This window comes from Cyprinus carpio, chromosome A18, assembly GCF_018340385.1.
Source record: "Cyprinus carpio isolate SPL01 chromosome A18, ASM1834038v1, whole genome shotgun sequence".
NCBI lineage: Eukaryota > Metazoa > Chordata > Actinopteri > Cypriniformes > Cyprinidae > Cyprinus > Cyprinus carpio.
This window is the reverse complement of record NC_056589.1, coordinates 1,470,318-1,493,169: the sequence shown is the minus strand read 5'-3', so window position 1 is coordinate 1,493,169 and position 22,852 is coordinate 1,470,318. Positions and strand designations below refer to the sequence as shown.

The 22,852-nt window shown below is 36.5% G+C and overlaps 1 pseudogene; it reads left to right on the top strand.

Annotated features, from left to right (window-relative positions):
* The first annotated feature begins 581 nt into the window (after positions 1-581).
* LOC109109944 lies at positions 582-22,609 on the top strand (annotated as a pseudogene).
* Positions 22,610-22,852: the final 243 nt, after the last annotated feature.

The window sequence follows — 22,852 nt, the reverse complement described above, 5'->3', positions numbered from 1 at the left end:
CATAGTGAATTATAGTGTCTTATACTACTACTGCAACTACTAATTATTATTATTATTCAATTAAAATTTATTTATTTTTTGCATTTTGTTTTTGGTTGATACAATAGCAATATTTCTTATTTAGTTTTTATATATTATTTATATATATATATATATGTATATGTATATGTATATGTATATGTATATATATATATGTATATATATATATATATGTGTATAATATATATATATATGTATATATATGTATATGTATATATATATATATATATATATAGTATATATATATATATATAATATATATTATATATATATATATATGTGTGTATATATATATATATGTGTATATATATATATATATATATATATATATATATATATATATATATATATATATATATATATATATAAAAAATGGGCCCTGTTTTCAAACAGCTCCTTTGCACGCTGCAGTAGGCTATTTCTGCTAGATGGCAGTAAAGTAACACGATAAACCTGACAAGGATGTGGACCGCTGTTCTCTTCAATGTTTCATCAGGAAATACTGTTCACCTGGATTAAATCACACATTCCTGACGATGTACAACATAATACGATGTACAACATAATCAAGAAGAAGAAGAGGGAAAAAAACATTTTGCGTCCATACGCCCAGTTTAAAGCCTTGATGACAATGAAGAGCACATCAATTCAAAGACTGTCAAAGATCCCCTACAAATGGTCTGTGACTCTTTTTAAATCAAACTTGGTAAAATTGGATGGAATGAAACAGTAGATAATGCATAAGTTTGATTTAATTATCTTTAAAATATTTCCCTCACAAGTTCTTTCAGAACAATGCGCGCGCGTTCAAAATACACCAAGATACGACAGACACAAATAAATAAAACACTAGTGTGTTACTTTCATCCCTTTTCCTCATCGCTTTCTTTTTACGCTCTTTCCGATGGTGCATATAGCTCAGAAGAGATGTGCTCATGGTAATGACAGATGTGGACTCGGGCGGAGTTCAGAGCTGTGAAAACTAACTGCCAGAGCGAAGCGCTTTCTTCTAAGAAGGCGTTTACCTTCTGGTATATCATACATTTGAACATTTTTTGCTGGATAATGCAAACAACCCATAATCTTTCTTGAAACGCAGAGTGCTGCCACCAGCACTAGAAATAACGACAGAAGACGCTGAAGAAAAGTAGGCTGCGTATCGCACGAGAGCTTCGAGAGGTGAGTTATTATTGAGTTATACAGTGACTTCATGAAGTAATCATTCCCATTCACAAACATCAAGGGTTTGTTACATGTTAACGTCTGAAAGGAAGTAACATGCACATAAAGAGTTCCGGTGTGTACGATTTGGAAAACAACAAACTGACAAGCCAAAAAAGCGTATAACAATTCTGCGTTAACCAAAGCATCTCATCTGAGCGTCTTAAGATAATTGCGTCATATAATCGTGTCTAAGATGACAAAAAATGAGAAATCTTTTATCAATGCAGTTGCCATACGAGCTAAGTTCCTAGAAATGTCATCCTTGAAGGATGAATTCAGGTAAAAAGGACCATCCCAATTTCAACAAGCCGTCCAGTTTACCTGAATATTCATGTTAATTTTGGAAACATTTATACATTTATCTACAAAATATATATCAAAAACTGTCAAGTGGTGTAACTTTACTTGCACCTTGAAGACATGATGTATTTGTATTTTTAAAATGCTAATCATATTTTAAAACAAACTTACTGGGCTCTTTGTTTTAAAGAAATAATAAGACCTATTCTAGCATTTTTTTAAATTAGTTTTTTAAGCTTTTTATTGATATTTTCTTTTTTAAATATCTTGAAAATTACCCAGCATAGACATTTTTGACTTAATGCTCCATAAAAATAAAATAAAAATCAATGTGACTTTTAAACCAGAAATTTAAAAAATGCTCATCATAGAATAGATGCGTGTAAGCTTTTCTATGTATGATTTCATTTTGAATGTAATTTTGAATAACTCAAGGCAACACTATATTTTTCAACACCTTATCGTACAGTCAACAGGATGTTGGCGCTTTGTAATATTTAAGTGAAGATGTGGTTTGTCACTTGAGCAAAAAGGTGATGCTTAAACTGCAACACCAAGTCACAGATGCTTGAATAATTGTCTTTGAGCACACAATGTTGACATTTTCAAAAAATTATTTTCTTGACTTTCTTGAAGTGTAGCTAACCCAGAGTTTTAGTGAACAAATTAATGTGAATTGACATCAGATACCTCAGATCTTCCTCTTTACTGCTAGTTTGCACACTATTGTAACATGAATTCACTTACAATGAAGTCTATGTGGCAAAGCAGAAGTGAAGCTCATATTTTTTGGGTTAAAATTTTTATATGAGTTATTCCATAGATTATTATTATTTTTTTTTAATTTGAGCAGTAAAGTCATCCTTTTTAACATTGGGCCTACTGTTACATGCAAAAATAAACTTGTGTCCATGTGATGAACTATATTTTTCCATGTAAAGAGTTCTTTGTAAATAATTGTCCATTTTTTTGTGCATTTTGTGTGAAACTTATTACATTTACTTACCTTACTTACTATAATATAATATAATATAATATAATATAATATAACAGAATGTTTGTGCAGTTTTTTAGTGATACAACAATGAAATATGGATGGAGATTTTTACGACTACAATCTGCATTGTTTTTTAAAATTTTGCTTTAGCAAAGCTTTAATTTAAATTGTTCATAAAATCATAACAGTATACTCCATATTTGATTACAGCCCTGCACTTGTTTTCCACTCTTTGATGTCTAGCTGTGTGCTATCTGGCACTGAACCTTGGAGATAAGTAATGAAGTCAAGGGTTGAGTTGATGATCACTTAGGTTAAGTCATCTCGGATACATCTTGCCATTTTGACCTCAAATGGGCAGGATAAGACACTGAATGATTTTATGGACATTATTCCCAGACAGCAATGATTAAACTAGGAAGCAAGGTTAGGTGGAGGATTTCTTATTTGTGGAGTATAATTTTGACATTGCATGAATTGCACGTGTGTTATCTGGTTGAGATAACAGTCTGTTGAGACCGTATATCCTGTTTTCCATGACATCACACAGTCATTTGGAATGTGTTATTATTCTGGGAATGGTTATAGACACCCCTGCACTATATAACACTAATTTAAATACAGAGCAACCCTTGAGGTTACAAAGATGCCGTTTTGGATTGCAAACTCAGGTCAGTTTTTGTCTTATTTCCTAACTGATCAGGAAATGTTCCTGTTGTTTATAATTTAGTGTAACAAGTTTACAGTGAGGCATTTGCAATGTAAATGGATGGGGTACAGTTTTGTAGGGTTTAAAAGCTGAGATATGAGTCTAAATAAAAAAAAAAAAAACATTCATTAATTCTTCTTTCAAAATTTGTGTATTATTTAAGTTTAAATCACAATTTTTGACAGTACTTTTAGAGTTTTATGGCTTTGTGATGTCATGGTGACAAAGTAAAAATGAGTATAACTTCACAGAGAAAAGGTTAGTAAGCAATTTTTACACTAAAATCATATTTATACATATTGTTAGTTATTGTGCCTACATGTGTGGAACAGTATTTTAGTGTTTATGAATTTGACCCATTTATTTCCATTATACAGTAAGTAACTCACTGCAACCCAGATTGTTTTTTTCTATGTTGACAAGTTGACATCAGTACCACTGGAAGTTATGCACAGTTCTTAAATTGATTGATTCAGATGGACTTCCTCTAGTTAACATGATAAGTTGTATTGCTAACATTGATGCACTGTGATTCTATGTAACGTGATTGTGGAGTCATTTTCTATCATGCTTTGTCTATGGTGGTGGTCACAGTCTAATTGTGGTTTGTGACATTAACACAGAAAGAGACAGTGGTACAGTATCAGTATCTAAGCAACAAGAGTCCTCGCTGTATTCCTCATGTCCTGGCGTGACGCTCGTGTCTGCGGGCACGTGTGGAAATCATAAGGTGTTTTCATGTTTAGTGATTTTGAGGAGTTGTTTACCAGGGGACCATGAACCCAAGCATCACAGTCCCAGACAAGTTATTTTTGTGAGAAAAGGTCAAACATTTATTGTAGTTCATTTCTTTACAATGTTGTTATATGTTGGTAATTTAGAGGCCTTAGAAATGTGCGTATCAAATATGATACAGTAGGTTTTATAGGGTTAATATTGCTGGGATATTGCTGTCTAAAAGAATTATACATTAAGATACAGTGGGGTCCAAAAGTCTGGTGAAAATATTTAAATTTTGCATTCAAATTCTAGTAGCATAATAACAGTTTGAGTGAAAATTTAATTTGAAAATTGTTTAACCTTGCAAAAAAGACCAGAACTTTTATATAAAAAAGCTATTTACATGTTCATAAATGTTCTTATTTGAGTGTCTTAGAAATAGTGCAGAATCTCAGTATAATATAATTAAAGTAATCATATTTAACTTAAGAAAAGTACTTCATCATTTTTATGTCATAGTATGACTTTGTTTTAAAATGTTTAAAATGTTATGTTATGTTTGTTACAAATTAGATTCTGTTTTTACTGAATGAATATTACTTTGCAAATGAGTATATAAGAAGTTATACTGAGAAGAGTTTTGTTGCCCCCAGGGTGTGGGAGAGGAGGTACTCCCATCTCCATGGCCTGTACTCTGGCCTCAGGTCCCGACGCGGGTCCTGCCATTGGGCCCCAGCACTGCATCACAAAGGTAGAGCTCTCTGTATGTGGCTCCAACCTGCTGGACCGCGACGTGGCATCCAAGTCTGACCCCTTCTGTGTTCTTTTCCATGATGTGGATGGCAACTGGGTGGAGGTAAGAAGTGATGAAAGTGTTCACTTTCCACTTGACCTTCACAGATTGGAGTTATTGTGGATAGGTTCACTTTTAATAAAATCTGATGCTAGTTAGAGATAGAATGGAGAAAGCAGACTGAGATGTAAATATGAAAGAAAAGAAGATGGAATTGGGCAGAGATCTCTTTGGGGACAAAAACAAAACTGGAAGCTTAGAAAGCTGAAATAGCTGGCATGTAGGAAGCAAAATCTGAGGAAAACAGGTTTTAATCTCTTAGTACGCTGAATAAAAAATGAACCGAGGATCAAAATAGGTTGCAGTGCGAGCGCACGTGTGTCTGTAGAGTCTCTATGGGACTGTGCCCTCCGCGGTCCAGTCTTCACAGGCCAGTGCTGCTGGTCAGTAGGGCAAGCCAGAACATGAAATCACTCTTCCACAGCACACTGTAACCATGGAAACACCATGGGACAAACATAGGAATGTGTTTGTAGTATAAAAATGTATCTCAGAACATGATGCGTTTAGGAATTAAGCTATCATTAAAGTGTTTGATTTATTGCTTTTTAATTATTTTTTTTAGTTTATTTTGTCATGTAGCTGTATGTGAACATAAACTATCTGCAAAGTTGTGATGCCGACAGTGCACGATAGATAAAGTTATTATCTGTCAAGAAAAAAGAGTCGACTCGCAATTGCCGAAACAAGTCGTCAGGATTTTGAATCTTATTCTGTTACGGCTCTACGTCATGAAGTAATACATTTGCATAATGTCCGCCCACGTTTTAGGTCGCCAACTTCCCTGCCCACAAACATTTTGAGAAGACGCATCATTTCGAGGAGACGCTGTTTCCTACGCTGTGAGAGAAAATTTGTTTGATCACATCTCATAATTACCACAAACTTGTCAACACTTGACACTTACCACTGAGAAATGTCCTGCTCCAGTCGTGCTTGTGAATCAGTCTCATGTCAATCAACCACTTCAACCGTTTCATCATCAGAATCCAGCTCAAGTTGGTAAGATACAATCCATACAATATCTTCTATGTATTGACAAGTCATTCTGTCAAGGCAATTGGCGTTTTGTTTCCGACACGCGCTGTACACGGTAGACCAATCCAGAGCCGTAGAGAGATCTCTCTACGGCTCTGGACCAATCACAAAGGACTGCGCCATCTGACCAATCACAGCAGTGAGGGCTCACGGAAAGGAGGGGTTTAGAGAGACTGATTCTTTGAACTGCTTTGCATGAGTCGTTTATGAATCATTTAGATATGATGTAAAATTAAATCTATTTTCTGAGAAAACTAACATGTTTTTTTGACCTTGCATGCATGTAAACCTGTTTTAGGAGACTCATAAAACAATATTAGCAACCTTAAAAATGGCATAATAGGGGCACTTTAAATGAATAGATATATAATAAACAAAGATTCTGCCTTAAGCTCTCTTTCATGTTCTCATGATCTATACACCATTAATGACGTGTAGTGATTGTGTGTAAAAATAGTCTCATTGTCATTACTGTAATAATGAATAATATATTAAATCAATTTGTTTTGTATATAAAGATTATACCGTTACTACAATATACTACAACATACTGTTGTGCTGCCTTTAATGTATGATACCTTGTGGTTATGCAATTTTTAAAATATTTTATTACACACTAATATTTTATTACTTTATACAGTAATAAGAATATATTGAGGGTCAGTAAAGAGAATTACATTTTACAAAAAAAACAAACCAACAAACAAAATTACAAAACCATTAAAAAAAATTATTACAAAAATAATTACCAAAAGATTCAAGTAGAACTTTTTTTCATTAAATAGTATTACAATGGCAAAAAACAACAACATTATATTCCTAAAAAATGCAACATTATTATTTTTCTTACATATTTTGAAAATAGTGTTACAATGCGAAACAAATAATTTTATTCCTAAAAATATACTTTATTTTTATGCAAAAAATATTTTAAGATTTATTTACTTTTCGATTTTAGGATGAGATCTTACCTTACAGTTTATTTACAAAACTTAAATTAGGCGATAATCCACGTCTTGGTTTTACACTACTGAAAGAGTAGTGTAATGCAAGTTCATATAGTTGCACCATAAGTGGTGTAAATCTTGATAATCACATGTCCTCTGCTTTTATCTCATTTCAGCTGGCTCGAACAGAGACTGCTGTGAACAACCTGAATCCAGTATTCGGTGTGAAATTCCAAGTAGATTACCACTTTGAGGAGGTCCAGAAGCTCAAGTTTGCCATGTTTGATGAGGACAAATGCAGCACCCAGCTTTACGAACATGACTTTCTGGGCGAGTTCACCTGCACACTGGGAGTGGTACGCTACCACTTTCATATTTTACCTGCTTCCAGATCAATCTGCTATATGCTGTTTCACATCCTTGTAATTAGATAATCTAATTAAAGTATTTAACGTAAGCTTTTATGATCTAAGTTAGGATAAATTAGCTCTCTGTATTGCCTCTGCTTGTGCATTTTATCGGGCCATCTGTTCTGTTTTAGATTGTGTCAAATAAGAAGCTACATCGACCACTGATTCTGCCTAATGGCAAGCCAGCAGGGAAGGGGGCTATCACAGTAAGACGGCGCATAATACACTATAACAGACATATGCATTGATGGAGTTTGTACTAGAGCATCATGAAATGCTCCGTTTGGTCTAGATAACAGCCCAGGAGTTATCAGACAACAGAATAATCACCCTAACCATGTGTGGGAGGAAGCTGGATAAAAAGGTGAGTTAAGAGGTTGTGAAAACCATTCAAGCACTTTAAAAAGCGCTCAGTGATAGATGATGATGTTTTTGTTTGTGGCTGTTTTTCAGGACTTTTTTGGTAAATCAGATCCCTATTTAGAATTCCACAAACAAGGGGATGATGGGAAATGGATGATGGTTCACAGAACAGAGGTTGCTGATATTCTCGTTTATAAACACTATTGTTCTTATAGTTTTATCATTTGTTAAGCTCGTGTTTCAGGCTGTATTCATCTATTTAATGAAGGCAAGGAAGAGAATAATAACCATTTGTGTGTGTGACTTCAGGTCATTAAGAACACTTTGGATCCTGTATGGAAGCCTTTCACAGTGCCTCTAATCTCACTTTGTAATGGAGATGTGGACAGAAACATCAAGGTGTGCATTTATATCGTATGTCTTTATTTAGTCTTATAGTCTATGTGTGGGAAGATTCCCAGTAGAATTTTGTCTGGGTCATTTAATGTAACATTTAATATGAACATGAAAACATATTCCCACTGAGTTTAAATAAAACTTCAAACTAATTATTTGCAGTTTTATAAATTAGATTATTATTTACTTTTTGTCTTTGGCACAAATCATGCATTTTCACTACCATTCAAAGTAAGGTTTTTAATAAAGATATGAATACTTTGCTGAACAAGAAAGCATTTTTTTAACTATATATTTGCATTTTTTTTAACCAATAAGCCATTATGTGTCGTCCTGATGACCAAGAATAAATTCTACTAATTTTATCAGCATCAATTTCCTTTAACATGTTCATACGTGTCACAACTCACAGTAAATTTGTGATGTCACAGGTACTGTGCTACGATTACGACAATGACGGAGGCCATGACTTCATCGGCGAGTTTCAGACCACCATTAACAAGATGAGCGAAGAACAGGATGGAGTCGAGGTGGGCTTGCCTTCGATTAAAACTGTAGAGATTCATAATTTCCAGAATGTAGGAACTAAATGTGTGAAGTAAAGCTTGGCTCAAACTAATGCCTGCCACTTTTGCGCCAGAATACTATGTGAGTACTAGCTATGCTTCATTATCTGGCATAATGAAGCTGAGAATTAGTGAGTGAGAGAGGGAGAGACAGAGAGAAAAGGAGAAAAGAGGTGGGAGGGAGAAACAGAGAGAATAACTGGCTCTTTTGAGATGCAAATCGCTCTTATTTTACCGCTGCCTTGTTTACCAGAACAAGCATTGTGTGTCGCCAGTCACACTTAGGCAGAACATGTGTTAATGTTCTCCTGGAGAAAGAGTTAGTGTACTAATAAACGCCCTTTCACTCCTTTCAGGTGTTAACATTCTTTTGCACATCCTTAGCTAGGAGATATGATATATTTTGTGCCATGTTGTGAATGAATCAAGCTCCCGCAGTGATTGTCACCCCTCTGTGTTCACATTTCACTCGAATGCTCACACTAAAATTCACAGATGATGCTGATACTTGTATTATCTTTTCAGAATAGACAATGTGGCAGTATGGTAACTTTTATACAAAAATATCTCTCGACCTTGAAATTGCTTAAGAGAGACCTTAAAATAATGTTATCATTGGTTCAAATAAAGAAAGCTGATTAGTTAGCAGATTTATTATATTAGCAGAATTGCAGCTACTCAAGATTGCTGAAATAAAATTAATTATCATTATTACTTTTATTATTAATTATAAATACTAATATATTACAGTATTTTACTTAAAATTTAAATAGAATTATTATTATAAAAATATTATTAATTAAAGTGGACAATAACACAGTGCTCTCTGTTCACAGGTTGAGTTTGAATGCATTAATCCCAAAAAACAGAAGAAAAAGAGCTACAAAAACTCTGGGGTCATAATAGTGAAGACATGCAAGGTAAGGAAAGAAAAAAAAGGAAAGAAAATGGTGACATTTGCTGTTCACAGGCAGCAAAAATGCATTCTGCTTGCACAATAAAGCACTTTCCATGTTCCGGCTTATTTAATTAAAATTATATTCCGAATTTAAGGCATTTCATTGTGGCTTCGCTGTAAGGACAGATTAGTTTAATAGTGCTAAATCCCCTTTAAATAACATGTATTAATATCGGCACAAAACACCTGTCACTCTTGCACCGTCACTATTTAATCACCTCTACTGATGGATTCAGGCATCAAAACAGAACATGACTCAGTTATTCTCCCTAAATCTCCTTTTAAACTCACATTACCAACCAGTTTACAACCTTTAGCTGGAGGGAATGTGATAGGGTGGTGATAGGATCTGTATATGTGAATATAAAACGTTTTGCTGTGTCGTTTCTTTGTTAGATTACGAGAGACTACTCCTTCCTGGACTACATTCTGGGTGGCTGTCAGCTCATGTTTACTGTGAGTATGATAACGTCACTTCTTGAATTGAATGTCTGTTATGTTTTGTTTGTCAGTGATTTGAGGGGAGTGGGGTTCATGCAAAAACATCATTTGTATGCAGATGATATTTAAAATATACTCTGCTACTGAGAACAATTTTAGCTGGAAACCACAATGGCAGAATGCAATAAAGACGGTTGTAAAGTGTCAGATTTGAATGGTGGATTCGTTTGATGTTTTACATTACTGAATTTTGCACAAATGATTGTTAAAGTCAAATCTGTTGAATCCAGTACTCTAAAGGCTTTCTTTCCGTACACTGTCCAGTTGAGCAGGCTCTATATATGGTTCTTTTATGTGACTCAATTGCCTTCACCAGTGTGATTGGTAAGAAATGAAGTACAGAAAGTGAGTGAAATTCACAGGTTGCTATAGCTACAGTGTGCTGCAGTGTAGAGGTCCATGTCTCTCATTTGAAACTAAAGACAGAGAGAGACACAGGGATGTAAAAAAGAGAGAGGGAGAGAAAGCGAGAGAAGCAGTGTGTGCCTCTGAACAAAAGAAAGTGATTTTGATCTTGTTTGCATTATGCACGCTTGTTAGTTGCCCTCACATACAGATTTCACCAATGCAGTTTTTCTGTGTACATTATTATTATTTTTTAATAGTTTCCTATCTGTTAAGGGATTAGTTTATCTAAAAAGATCATTTCATTCACTCTGATTTTGTTCTAAACCTGTTTGATATTCTATCCTTTGCAAAAAACACAAAAGGAGAAATTTTGAAGACCATTGTCCATGCTTTTTTCCATTCTGTTATAATAAACAGGGACCGGTCATTTTAAGCTTCAAAAACGAAGCTAATGAATCATAAAAGTATCCTAAAAGTGGTCCATATGACCACAACTCTCTTCTGAAGCCATAAGAGTTTTCTTAGTGAGTTGTTAACTGCTTTGACTGGATAATTCATTCAAGTCATTGAGTTGAACTTAAGAACCGGATCAATTTGATTCAGGAATGAATCATTCAGAATCATTTAGTTTTTTTTTAACTGACTCAAAACAATGATTCGTTCATTAATCTGACGTTACTACTTCTATTGTCGATACTCCAAGAAGACAGGGTGAGAGTGGATAAATGATGTTAGAAATTTCATTTTGGGGTGAACTGTCCCTTTAAGCTTGACAGTTGTTGAAAGTATTTGTGAAGACACTGGAAACATCTGTCTCCAATTTCTTCAGCATGTGGTTCCAACATAGATTCATGGTTTAGGTCATTTACTTTCACTTTCTTGCTTTCACTCCATCATTCTTAGAAGATCCAGTGTGCTGGTAGTTCTTCTTCTTCTAGTATATTCTTCAGTGCTGCAACTGTGATCTCAGTTCTCAGTTTTTGTGCAGCTTCAGTGCAGCTGTTTACCAAGTGCTCAAAGCATCTTTATAAAGCCAGTCAAGCTCAGAGTTCAACAGTAGGCAAACAGACTCATGAATGCAGCATTCAGAAGAGATGTTTTCTCTTTATATTGAAGATGGAGAAAGGGCTTTTAGGATTTTACTCACCGTAGCAAAGGACATTGCTTAATTCTGAAGAGGAGAATTGGCGAGGTCTGTTGGTTGGATTTTATTTCATTTTGAGGTAGAAACCAAAATTTTAATCTTCAGTTGTGTTATCTCATTTTAAGCTGTACTTCTTAAAGAAACAGTTCCCCTAAAAATGAATATTTATGGTGCCATGGTGGAGGAGAAAGCAAAATATCTCCTTTTTTGTTCAACAGAAAATTTAAAGTTATATGAGTTTGAAAGGAGGCTGAGTAAACGATGACAGAATTTTAATTTATAGCTGAACTCTTTCTTTAATACAGTGTGAAGGGTGTATTGTGTGTTCCATGACTGCATATTTATCTACTGCAAGACAGATAGTCTTGTAAAGAAACCGTTGTAACAACCACACCAGAGAAAATATAGTAGACATCACTTCGGTTCATACTCATGTGCTAAACTTCACAGCTCAGTCACGTGGTAAGGAATGTGTGTGTGTGTATGATTAAGGTAAAGGTCATTCTGTCACCTCCTATTCCCCTCGTACTATCATTTCCACCCTCTTCCCTTTTCTTCCCCACCAATAAGCTGTTTTCAGCCTCGGGGGGAGTGAACATCCAGTGTTTAGGTGTGCTCTAGCGAGAGTGAAGGTTAGACACAGGGTCCCCCTTTTATTGGTAAACATGTTTTGTTGTAAGCATGTAGTTGGAGAACATTTCTCCTGGATCTTGACTGCCATAGGACAGAACTATCAGATCTCAGCTTGAGCAGATTTGACGGTTCAGCCTCCCTGGTGTTAACAACATCGCCTTTAGCTATGAGCTTTAATGACTAACTAACTGAGGAAAAAGCTTATGAAATGCATTGTACTAACAGCTGCTTGTTTTTTTATTTTATTTTTTTACAGCAGTCAAATTGGCATGCATTAGCGTATTACATTGTGAATGTGTGTTTCTCTAGGTTGGCATCGATTTTACAGCGTCCAATGGCAACCCCAGGGAGCCGTCGTCTCTGCATTATATCAACCCAATGGGCAGCAACGAATATCTGTCCGCCATCTGGGCTGTAGGCCAGATCATCCAAGACTATGACACGTATGTAACAGTGTTTTTTTTTTTTTTTTTAAAACACACAATTTAAAGGTCTACATATGGGCACAAAAGCAGTGTCTGGTAAAATCACACTCCTCCTTATTCACACTTCATGTCCACAGGGACAAAAATTTTCCTGCACTTGGATTTGGGGCTCAACTCCCACCTGACTGGAAGGTGAGAAAAAGTGTCGATAACTGTTTGTGCATTTGTGTCTACGTAAAATTTATTTTTGTATGTTTATTTTTGTGCATCTCATACTAGTTGTCCTTTGAAATAATCAAATGGAATTGTATGCGAAAGGCTGCTAAAGCTTTCGGAAGTGTGAAATGGAAACGAGAATTTAAGTGCAAGAGAGAGAAGAGGCAGATAAAGAAAATTAATAATACTCATATATCCCAATGATTATACAACTGTCATCCCATCTGCGTTGCCATGGCACTGGAGTGAATACAAGGAAGTCAATAGTTTGGGGCCAGGATGATTATTTTTAAAGAAGTTAATGATTTTATTTAGCAAGGATGCATTAAATGGAGCAAAAGTGACCATAAAAACATTTATGATGTCACAAAGGATTTCTTTTTTAAATAAACCTATAAATCAAAGAAACCTGGAAAAAATGTATCACAGTTTCTATAAAAAATGAAACAGCACAGCTGTTTTCAACATTGATGATAAGAAATATTTCTTGGGCACCAAACCAGACCCCAAACTTTTGAACAGTAGCATATGTCATAAATATACTAAATGTCACGATCTCCAGCTGGTGATTGTGACATTAAATATGCATTAGCCCTGTTTTTGTTTGTTTTTTAGCTACTGATGTGTTATTGTTCTTTTTAACTCTTTATATTCCAGGTATCCCATGAGTTTGCAATCAACTTTAACCCCACTAACCCTTTCTGTTCAGGTGAGGCTCACAAACATTTTCTGTAGCACCCACAGATAAAGTTAAGTTAGTATCTATGATGGTGTTTTATGTGCATGCAGGTGTGGAAGGGATCGTTCAAGCTTATTCCAACTGCCTGCCTCACATCCGCTTCTATGGACCAACCAACTTTGCCCCCATTATCAACCACGTGGCCCGCTTCGCTACCCAGGCCCTCCAACAGGACACTGCTGCAGTAAGTGCCAGAGCATTCAAGAGAATCAGGGGTTTTTCTTGAGGAAAATTAGGAAGGAAGTCTAGTTGGTTAATGTAGTCTTATGCTAGGAACAATCTAATGCTTGGGATATTAAGCCAAACCTGTTTCGGAAATACATTAAGCTTGTTCGGATTGTATGATAGCTTGTACACTGATAAACTGATGGATTTAGCAGATAACTCTCTGAAACACTTGTCATCTGTTGGCCATGGCAGTCTCATGTGAAGCTAAAGCACTTTGGAAGTCCCTCTGGATGAGAGCATCTGCTAAATGTTTTAAAAGCAAAGGCACATGACTGTCTCATGCATTTTGCCTCCTGTCACTATTTAGCAGTTTTTAACAGTTAGTGGCCAGTCATTAAATGGATGGAAATGCTCGTCCTCAAGTTACAGACTGATGTGTGTGTGTCTCAGCACAATACTGGACAGCAATGAGGAAAGACTGGAGTGGATCCACACCCAATTTATACAAATCTCTCCGCTGAGAGAGGAACAGTATTACTCTATGTTCCCCAAAGACGTTAAGTGGAAACTGTAAAAGCTGCTTGGTTTCCTAGATAAGTGCAACATTTAAGCGAGGCACAGACCAGAACTCACTCTCTTCCATGATAGCACAATGTGTCTGTGTTTCATCAGGCAGGGTGTTCCTACAGCTTTCCACTTGTGAAGTTTAGCTCAACTTCCTGTGAGCATGTGCAAAATTTACTTTAAAAAAAAAACTCTCACTCTCAGCTGTGCCTCTGTAAGTGCCTCTTGGCTGTAGCTGATTCTAAGCTAGCAATTTTGAATTAATTGCAAACCTAATTAACTGTTGACTGATTTCTTTCTTTGAGTTCTTCTTTGTGAAATGATTTAAATGAACATACTTTCTCTCACTTTATTTGTAGCACAGACAACTATAATAACATAGCATAGATAATAATAAGAAATGCTTCTTGAGCACGAAGTCAGCATATAAGAATGATTTCAGAAGGATCATGTGACACTGAAGACTGGAGTAATGATGCTGAAAAATTCAACTGCCATCACAGGAATAAATTGGATTTTATGATGCATTAAATAAGAAAACAGTTATTTTAAACTGTAATAATATTTTCACAATGTTACTGGATTTATGGGTATTTTGACCAAAATAAATGCAGCCTTGGTGAACATAAGAGACTTCTTCCAAAAAATGAAAAATAAATAAAAATCAGCCCCAAACTTTTGAACAGTGTAAAAAAAAAAGTGCCCAGGTTGTATAAAAGAAAATAATTGAGAAAATAATGACAGATAAAATTAAATTTTGAGTGAACTAGAACTATTGGTTTCCGCATGAATAGTTTCCAATAGGGAGTTGGATCATGGTGCCATCTTTAGATGACATATTTTTTTGCATTTGTATGCACAGAGCGGTATATATGCAGATGGAAGAGAAGTCAGTTATCAGTCTTGCTGGTGTTGTGTGAGTAGGATGGGTGTGCCTGTGTGGTTGTTTGCTTTTGTAACAGACAACAGGACTGACCCTGGCTCAGCAGAGCCTAATTGCTCCATAAGCCACTCACAAAATGTGCCTCTGGCTGTTAGTTCAAAGTCTGCTGAGGGGCTTTGAACAGCACAGTGTGCACAATTTCTCCTGCTCTTATTATCAGTCCAGTGGAAAACAACCATTAAAATCCCTTTTCAATTATAGCTATTTATAGAAGTTGATTCAGCGAACAAATGTTGTCTCTTTTCCCCCAGTTGTTCTTGGGTTTTAATGACTAATGAGGCTTCGCCCTTGGGTCTGTTCTGTGTACAGGACAGCAGCATGGCCATCTTCAGAGGAAAAGGATAACGGAGTGACGCTTTTTTGTTGTTGCGAGGGAACAAGGCTACATAGAATGCCAGTGCAGTCATCAAACCGATGACTGGATGGATGCGGTTTGATTAGTTTTTTTTTTTTTTTTTTTTTTTATGTATTTAAATATTTTGATATGTTTATATTGATAAAATAAAAAAGCATTAAAAGTAATTAAATGGATTTTGCGAAAATTAAGGCCCATTAAAGGTCATTACATTTTATTCCTACAGGCATTAAACATTTTCAGATGGTTCTGAAGAAAAATTATTTTACATAATTAATATTAAATTATATTAGTTTATATTGAATAAAGCTTTCATGATAGTAACTTTTTAAATTGCTGTTGCAAAATATGTACATTGGGTTTGTTGGTTTAAGGGTTATAGTAGGATTGGGGTTGTGGCTAGAAGGGATGCAGCAAAAACCGGAAGCTAGCAACAAAATAAATAAATTTTTCTACCTATTTGTATACTTCCCTAAACCTGCCCCTTACAATAATGCAAAAATAATAATTATTGTTGTACAGTGTGAGAAAACACGTTTTTCAGGTTTAAAAACGCAAGGCGCACCCAAACCCAAACCATCTCTCTCTAGAAATCAACACGGAAGTGACTTAAACTGTAATTCATCAACTGGTCGCTAGAGACTGGCTGCAACAGGGAGTCAATCCCATAGACACCCATGTTGAAATGCCCAAGTTTACAGCAGAAAAAAATATGTTTACAGCCTGGTACAAAAAGTGGTTTTGGTCTATATAGCTAATTTTGCCCTTTATGACAGCTGTGAGGGGTTGAATTTTTTTTTATAACTCATCCGTTTAAATTATATTAAGCCTTAAAGTTCTATATAATTAAGGGCGTGGCCACTTGAGTGACAGGTGGATTGCTGCTGCTGTCACCACCGTCGAGCTAGGCGTGCGGTGATTTCAGCAACCAGCTCCACCCACGTCCCGCTTCTTTGCCGTTTTTGATTATCCAGGAATGACGCGCTGCCAAGATGGCAAGATGGCCAGCTCCGCCCACTTTGGGCTTCAAAGATGCTCTTCAGAAATCTACGGGTGACTTCACGGACACCACGTCTATGTTTTTATACAGGCACCACACTGCCTTTTTTTGGTTGACTTTTTTTTAATTAAGAAAAGAGCAGTGCAGTTTTTATGTTGCTAGGCAACCACCGAATCAGCTGTCCTGTCAGTCTAATCAAGGATTATAGCAGGAGCGCTCATAAATCTTTGGTTTGCTGTTAAGTAAACTGTCATATTAGCAGAAACTTTAAATACAGCTATAGGGTAAACCGCGACAGTCTCCTCCATCATTGCAGTCTCCAGACGTTCCAAGCAACTGTAAACTTCCGTCACCACAACAGACGGCCCGCCTCGCCATTCATTCGATTAGACAATGAAAAAAAAAGGCGAATGACGATGGGCACTTTTCTGCTCACAGATAAAAAAAAATTCAACTTCATGCACTGTTATTATTTTTCTCATTTGAGCTTGGGGGTGAATTAATACCTGGACATGTTTTTCATAATGAATTACATTTGACTGTGCATCTGGCACAACTCCGCTACTTAAATGGTTAAAATAACTGAAAATAAAACAATGAAAGAAAATGAATACATAATTTACATAGCTAATTCTCTCCTGGTACTCATTAAAAACATCATGTCAACCACAACTATAACCTGGATGAGTGCAAGCAGTTCCTCTGGTGGCGGATTATGAGCTGAGCGCAGTGCTGAACTCACACTTCATAACAAGCCTGGCCTGGAAGAAAAACTTAATAGTTAGTTATTATTTAACCTCCTTCAGGAGAGCCTAGAGCGCTTTCTATCCCTAATTGCACCCTGTCACCTCTTAAAGATAAAAATGGGTAGTGAAGAGAGATAGAGAAGAATAGAGCCTTAATGCCGTAGGAGGAGGAATATAGTGCTGCGAGCTTGTAGTGACTGAATGGCCGAGAGGTCACGGGGGATATTGTATACGTATTTATACAGATCATTTGAAGCTGAAGAAGAAACTCAGAAACCCAGAGAAAGGTTTTCAGATGAAAAAATGTCATTTTATAAGAGCTGCTTTATGGGTATGTAAATTTTGTAGAACACTTAACAAGGTAATAGATCAGTTTTATGTGTCTGTAAATATTTAGTTTAGCGGCGTATGTGTCTCTGCTCTGGATAATGAGACGCTAATGAGCCTGCGCATCAAAAGCCCAGACATCAGAGGCCACAGCAGGGAAGAAGAGGTCGCTGTCAAACACAGTCCACTGTTAGTGACGCTGGGCAGGTACCGTAAGAAACCCAGCAGCTAGCAGATACTAACTGCATTTAAGCCTGTCCAAACAGTGTCTGTTTAAAGGTTAGGGAATCCAGATAAATTAGGGTTGTTCGTCAACATCCTTTCTGCTGTATCTTGTGGGTTTTCGGTTTGTTATATGTTGGTTACTTGGATGGGAAGTGATAAGACAGCTTGTGTGACTTCGTTATGTGCTGAGTGTGTATATTTAGGAAAGTTAACACTGTGGCTACAAGAAAGTGTTGCCCACAGTGTCTCAGCAATACAGTATGGCGGTTAGGACAGGGGGCACATCCTTGTTCCTTGTTCCATTATGCATGACTGTACTGTTCATTTGGACATAAATACACCTAAGGGAAGAGGGCACGGCCTTGGATTGCTTCTATTTCTTTTTCCAGATAAATGTCCACTGTTAATGTTTCCTTCTTGATAACAATTTTCAGAAATTTCCACCGTGATGTTAGTGTGCTTTGGGTCATTGCTATATGGTTGCTAAGGTGTTCTGGGTGGTTGCTAGGGCATTGATATGCAGTTGCTAGGGTGTTCTGGGTGTTTACTGGCCTAAGTCAAAATTAAAATCCTGATATTCTGATCTCTAGATATGACTTGGGTACCCCCTTATTTTACACTACCATTCAAAAGATTAGTTCAGTATGCTTCATTTATTTTTTATTTTTGGAAAGAAATTAATACTTTTATTCAAGGACACATTAAATTGATCAAAAGTGACAGTGAAAGTGAAAAATCTATTTCAGATAAATGCTGTTCTTTTGAACTTTCTATTCAAATTCAGTTTGTACTGTGATTAGTTTGTACGAAAATATTAAGCAGCACAAATGTTTTTAAAATTGTTAATAAGAAGAAATGTTTGAGCACCAAATCAGGATATTAACATTTAAATTTTTAAATTTTTTTTTTTTTTTTTGAAGGATCATGTGACACTGAAGACTGGAGTAATTGCTGTTAAAAATTCATTTTTATAAAAATTCCATTTTTATAATATATTGAAATAGAAAACATTTATTATTTTAAGGTTGTAAAAAACATTTTCAAAATATTACTGATTTTACTGTATTTTTATAATTATATTTTGAAGTATTTGTTTGAATTATAGATTTTTTTAATGGTTATAATATTTAAGTATTTTGTTGCTTTTAATTTTTTTCGGTGGTGTTGGTGTAAGATTTGCCATTTTTATTGCCCACCAGGTAAAACATTGTACGTCCAATTGTTCTAAAAAAGGTGGTTGTTATGGTGTTCCAATTTGTTTCTAAGTGAAATGTTAAAAAAGCCAACACTACAAGACTTTAATATTATAATGCCTAGATTTGAATCAAGTCCTTCCTAAAAGTCTGTGTTTTTTTTTTTTCCTGTTTTATCATCCACCTGTGTGAAAATTGTAATTCTGACCCCTTAGAAAAGTACTAAAGTGCTTGCCTAAGTATGCACCACTAATGAGCTATAGTCTGCATAAGTGATTGAATATTTTTTTTAGAGCAAGCGAGAGAACACTTTAGAATAATGTTTCATTATGCAATGCTGTTTGGAGGCACTTAACTCAAAGAGTAGCTGTCCACAAGAGTGTATACTGTGATAAATACTTGATTTCTATTTCATCTCACCACAGTGGAAAAAAATTAAGAACAGTTTCTTGTGCTGTTTGCCTATTTAGGTCACATCTCCAGCTAAATTTAATGCCAATTAGCTTTTGTACCAGCCTCTAAAGCCCCAGTTCTTATGTCTAATTTCTGCTGTGGCAGATCCAGCATCTTTCTATTTGTGCAGTAGGGCTGGACTCCTGGAGGAAGTATTGAAGTATGTTGTCCATGAATTAGGGCTGGAGAGACAGGCCATGCTAAGTGTTGCTGTCAGAGAGGAGCTGCCACAGAGAGGAGGAGGAAGGGAAAGTGACAGCGTAAATCCCTCCACACATTTACTCCAGCACCCCGTCTGTCGGCCTGTTGTGATGGGGTGGGGGGGGGGGTGGCTGCTTTAACAAGAAATTCAGCACATCAACATGTCTTATTTTCCTTCACTATGTCTTTGTATCTTGGGTAAACCACTGGATTTGGGGCTAGATGAAATATCTGTCATTAGCAGCTCTTCTTAAATACTGTTGTTCATAATTAAGTGTTAGAGGTTTTTCAAAACATCAAATCGTGGAGCTTCTGATTATATGTACGATTTTCACCAGGCGGATGATAAAAAAGGGGGAAAAAACCCTTCAAACTTTCTATTAAGCACAAACTGGGCCTTGAACTTAGGGCTTGGATAAGTAAACCCCCCCAAACACTACAGCAACCACATAGCAATGCCTTAGCAACCCACTAGCAACCATTAAGAACACCCTAGCAACTACCCCAAATGCCTTTAGCATCCGCATAGCAGCACACTAGCAGCAACTACCACAAACACCTTAGAAATGCCCTAGCAACCTCCCAAAACACCCTACCAAGCATAGCAACTTTCACAAATGTATTTTCAAAAGCTTTGTTAGCAACATAGTTGCAAAAACATAGAGATAAACAAAAACACCTCAACAATGGACTATAATATAGCATTGTTGATTTAGTTTTTTATGCTTAGTTTATAGTAGAAATTACGATTATTACCTGGGACTTGGGTAAGTAACCCCCCCAAACACCTTAGCAACCATGTAACAACACACTAGAAACCTCCCAGAACACCGGCGCTAACAACCAAATACTTTAGCAGTGCCCCAGCAACCACCTTAGAGCACAGAGCACCTTAGCATTGTGATCTATGGCTTGGAAAATCAAAGAAATGGCTTTTCTGATTTTGGACCCAAGAAACGCCCTAGCAACTGCATGTTCCTGAAGCTTGGGACTTGGGTGAATAAACCCTCAAGACATCTTTGCAACTGCATAGCAACACCCTCGCAACATTTTATAAAATCTTAGCTATGTCCTAGCTACTGCCAGCACACTTTAGCAATGCCCTAGCAACCATCTGGAACACCCCAGCAATAGAAAAGCAACTACCCCAAATGCTTTAGTACCATAGCAATACCTTAGCAACCAGCCAGAGTACCCTAACATTGTTGACCCTATGTCTAAGGCCTAGAAAATCATAGAAATGGCACTTCTGACTTAAGAATGTAAACCCAAGACACATCCTAGCAACTGCATAGCAATGCCCTAGCAACCACCAAGAATACCTTAGCGATGCCCTAGCAACTACCTCAATTGTATAACAGCGCCCTTACAACCTTAGCAATGCTCTAGCAACCACCCAGAGCACCCTAGCATTGCGTTGGTGGGTTTTACATGGACAAACTCAGTTTTCTCAAATTTAAATTTTTGGATTCTTAGCTCTGCTTTGTTAATTTGTTTGATTTAACAAGATGTTTTCAGGAAGTGCACCAAATTGAGTGTATGCCATGTTTGAACAGTTTAACCTTTAGTGTATTCCTTTTTTGGTTTGTTTTTCCTTTTTTGCAGCAATACTTCACGCTACTCATCATTTGTGACGGTGTGATCAGCGACATGGATGAGACGCGTCATGCTGTAGTTCAAGCCGCCAAACTGCCCATGTCCATCATTATCATCGGGGTGGGCAACGCCGACGTCACCGCCATGGAGTTTCTGGACGGAGACAGCAGCGCACTCAGATCCTACACAGGAGAGGAGGCGGTCCGAGACATCGTGCAATTTGTCCCATTTCAGGGACTTTCGTAACGTGAGTGTTTTCTCATCCTGATTTCCCTCTCTTGATTCTACACTGCTTCAGTTATATAAGGGTGTTGTCATGATGTAATGCTTTTAAAAAGGGTAATTTCAGTGCCAGGTCAAAAAGACTTTCCCGAGCAGCATTAAATTCTCAATATTATGCAGCTGAATTGACCCAGAGGCTTAATCATCTTACGCATAAAATCAATTATTTCTGTTGCCACAGACCTCTGGATAGTTTCTTATTGTTCTGAAGTGAATCCAATCCTGGATCACGTATGTAAACAGAGGTCTTCAGTAGGAGTGTGAGTGGGTGGTCCGTGGGCCATGTGATTTCCTCAACAGCAGGAGGGAACGGGCAGCACTCCTCATTTGGGCTCCATTCAGAGGAAATTAAAATTCATTTAGCTTAGAGAGAATATGGAAGGAACGGTGCCAACTTTCACCGACACAACACAAGCGAACCTGTCTGCCATTTCTTCATTTTCATTACATGGAAGTGGATTTAACAATCTAACAAGTGGCCACTGCCAACGTGTACACAAATATGCATCCACAATGATGCCGTTGCATGTGTTTGTTGTTCTCGCAGGCTCAAGAAGGAAACTTTAGCCAAATCTGTGTTGGCAGAGCTGCCGCAACAGGTCACACAGTATTTCAAACAGAAGAATCTGTCGCCTAGCAACACAATGCCGGAATAAGCGCTGGAGGCCTGGAGTTCACACTGCATGTTGCCAAAACCTGCTGTTTACAGATCACCCTTGACCAATTCAATGGACAAAGTGCATGTTTTTTTTTTTTTGTACAGAAGTGTTTTTAGTAGATGTTTTTATTTATTGGTTTATATATAGACCGTATATATGATATGACTTATCAATCTAAAGGCAACAGCCATATGTGTGTCTGTCAACAAAATATGTAACAGTATTCGGCTGAATGTAACTTTATACTACTATTTTCTGTGTTTTAAAAGAAGTGAAAGCTAAAGAGTACTTTATGTAGTGATTTGTATTCAGTGATAATTGTATGGTACCATGGTCAAGGTGGTGTTTTTGGAATAAAACAACTTTATTCATGTGGACTATAATTTTGCATAGTTGGGCTTTCAGTGGATGAGAGAATTTTAAAAAAATAATTTGTTTTGAAGATTATTGAAAGTCTTGTGGTTTTAGAATTACATGAGGAGGAATAAACTGATAGAAATTTTATTTTGGGGTTTCCTATTAACCAGTAGCCAAATACTAATTTAGGCATTGTTTTAGGTTACTGCAGCCATTTGCATATCTTAGTTAACACAACAGAAAATTAAACACTATTA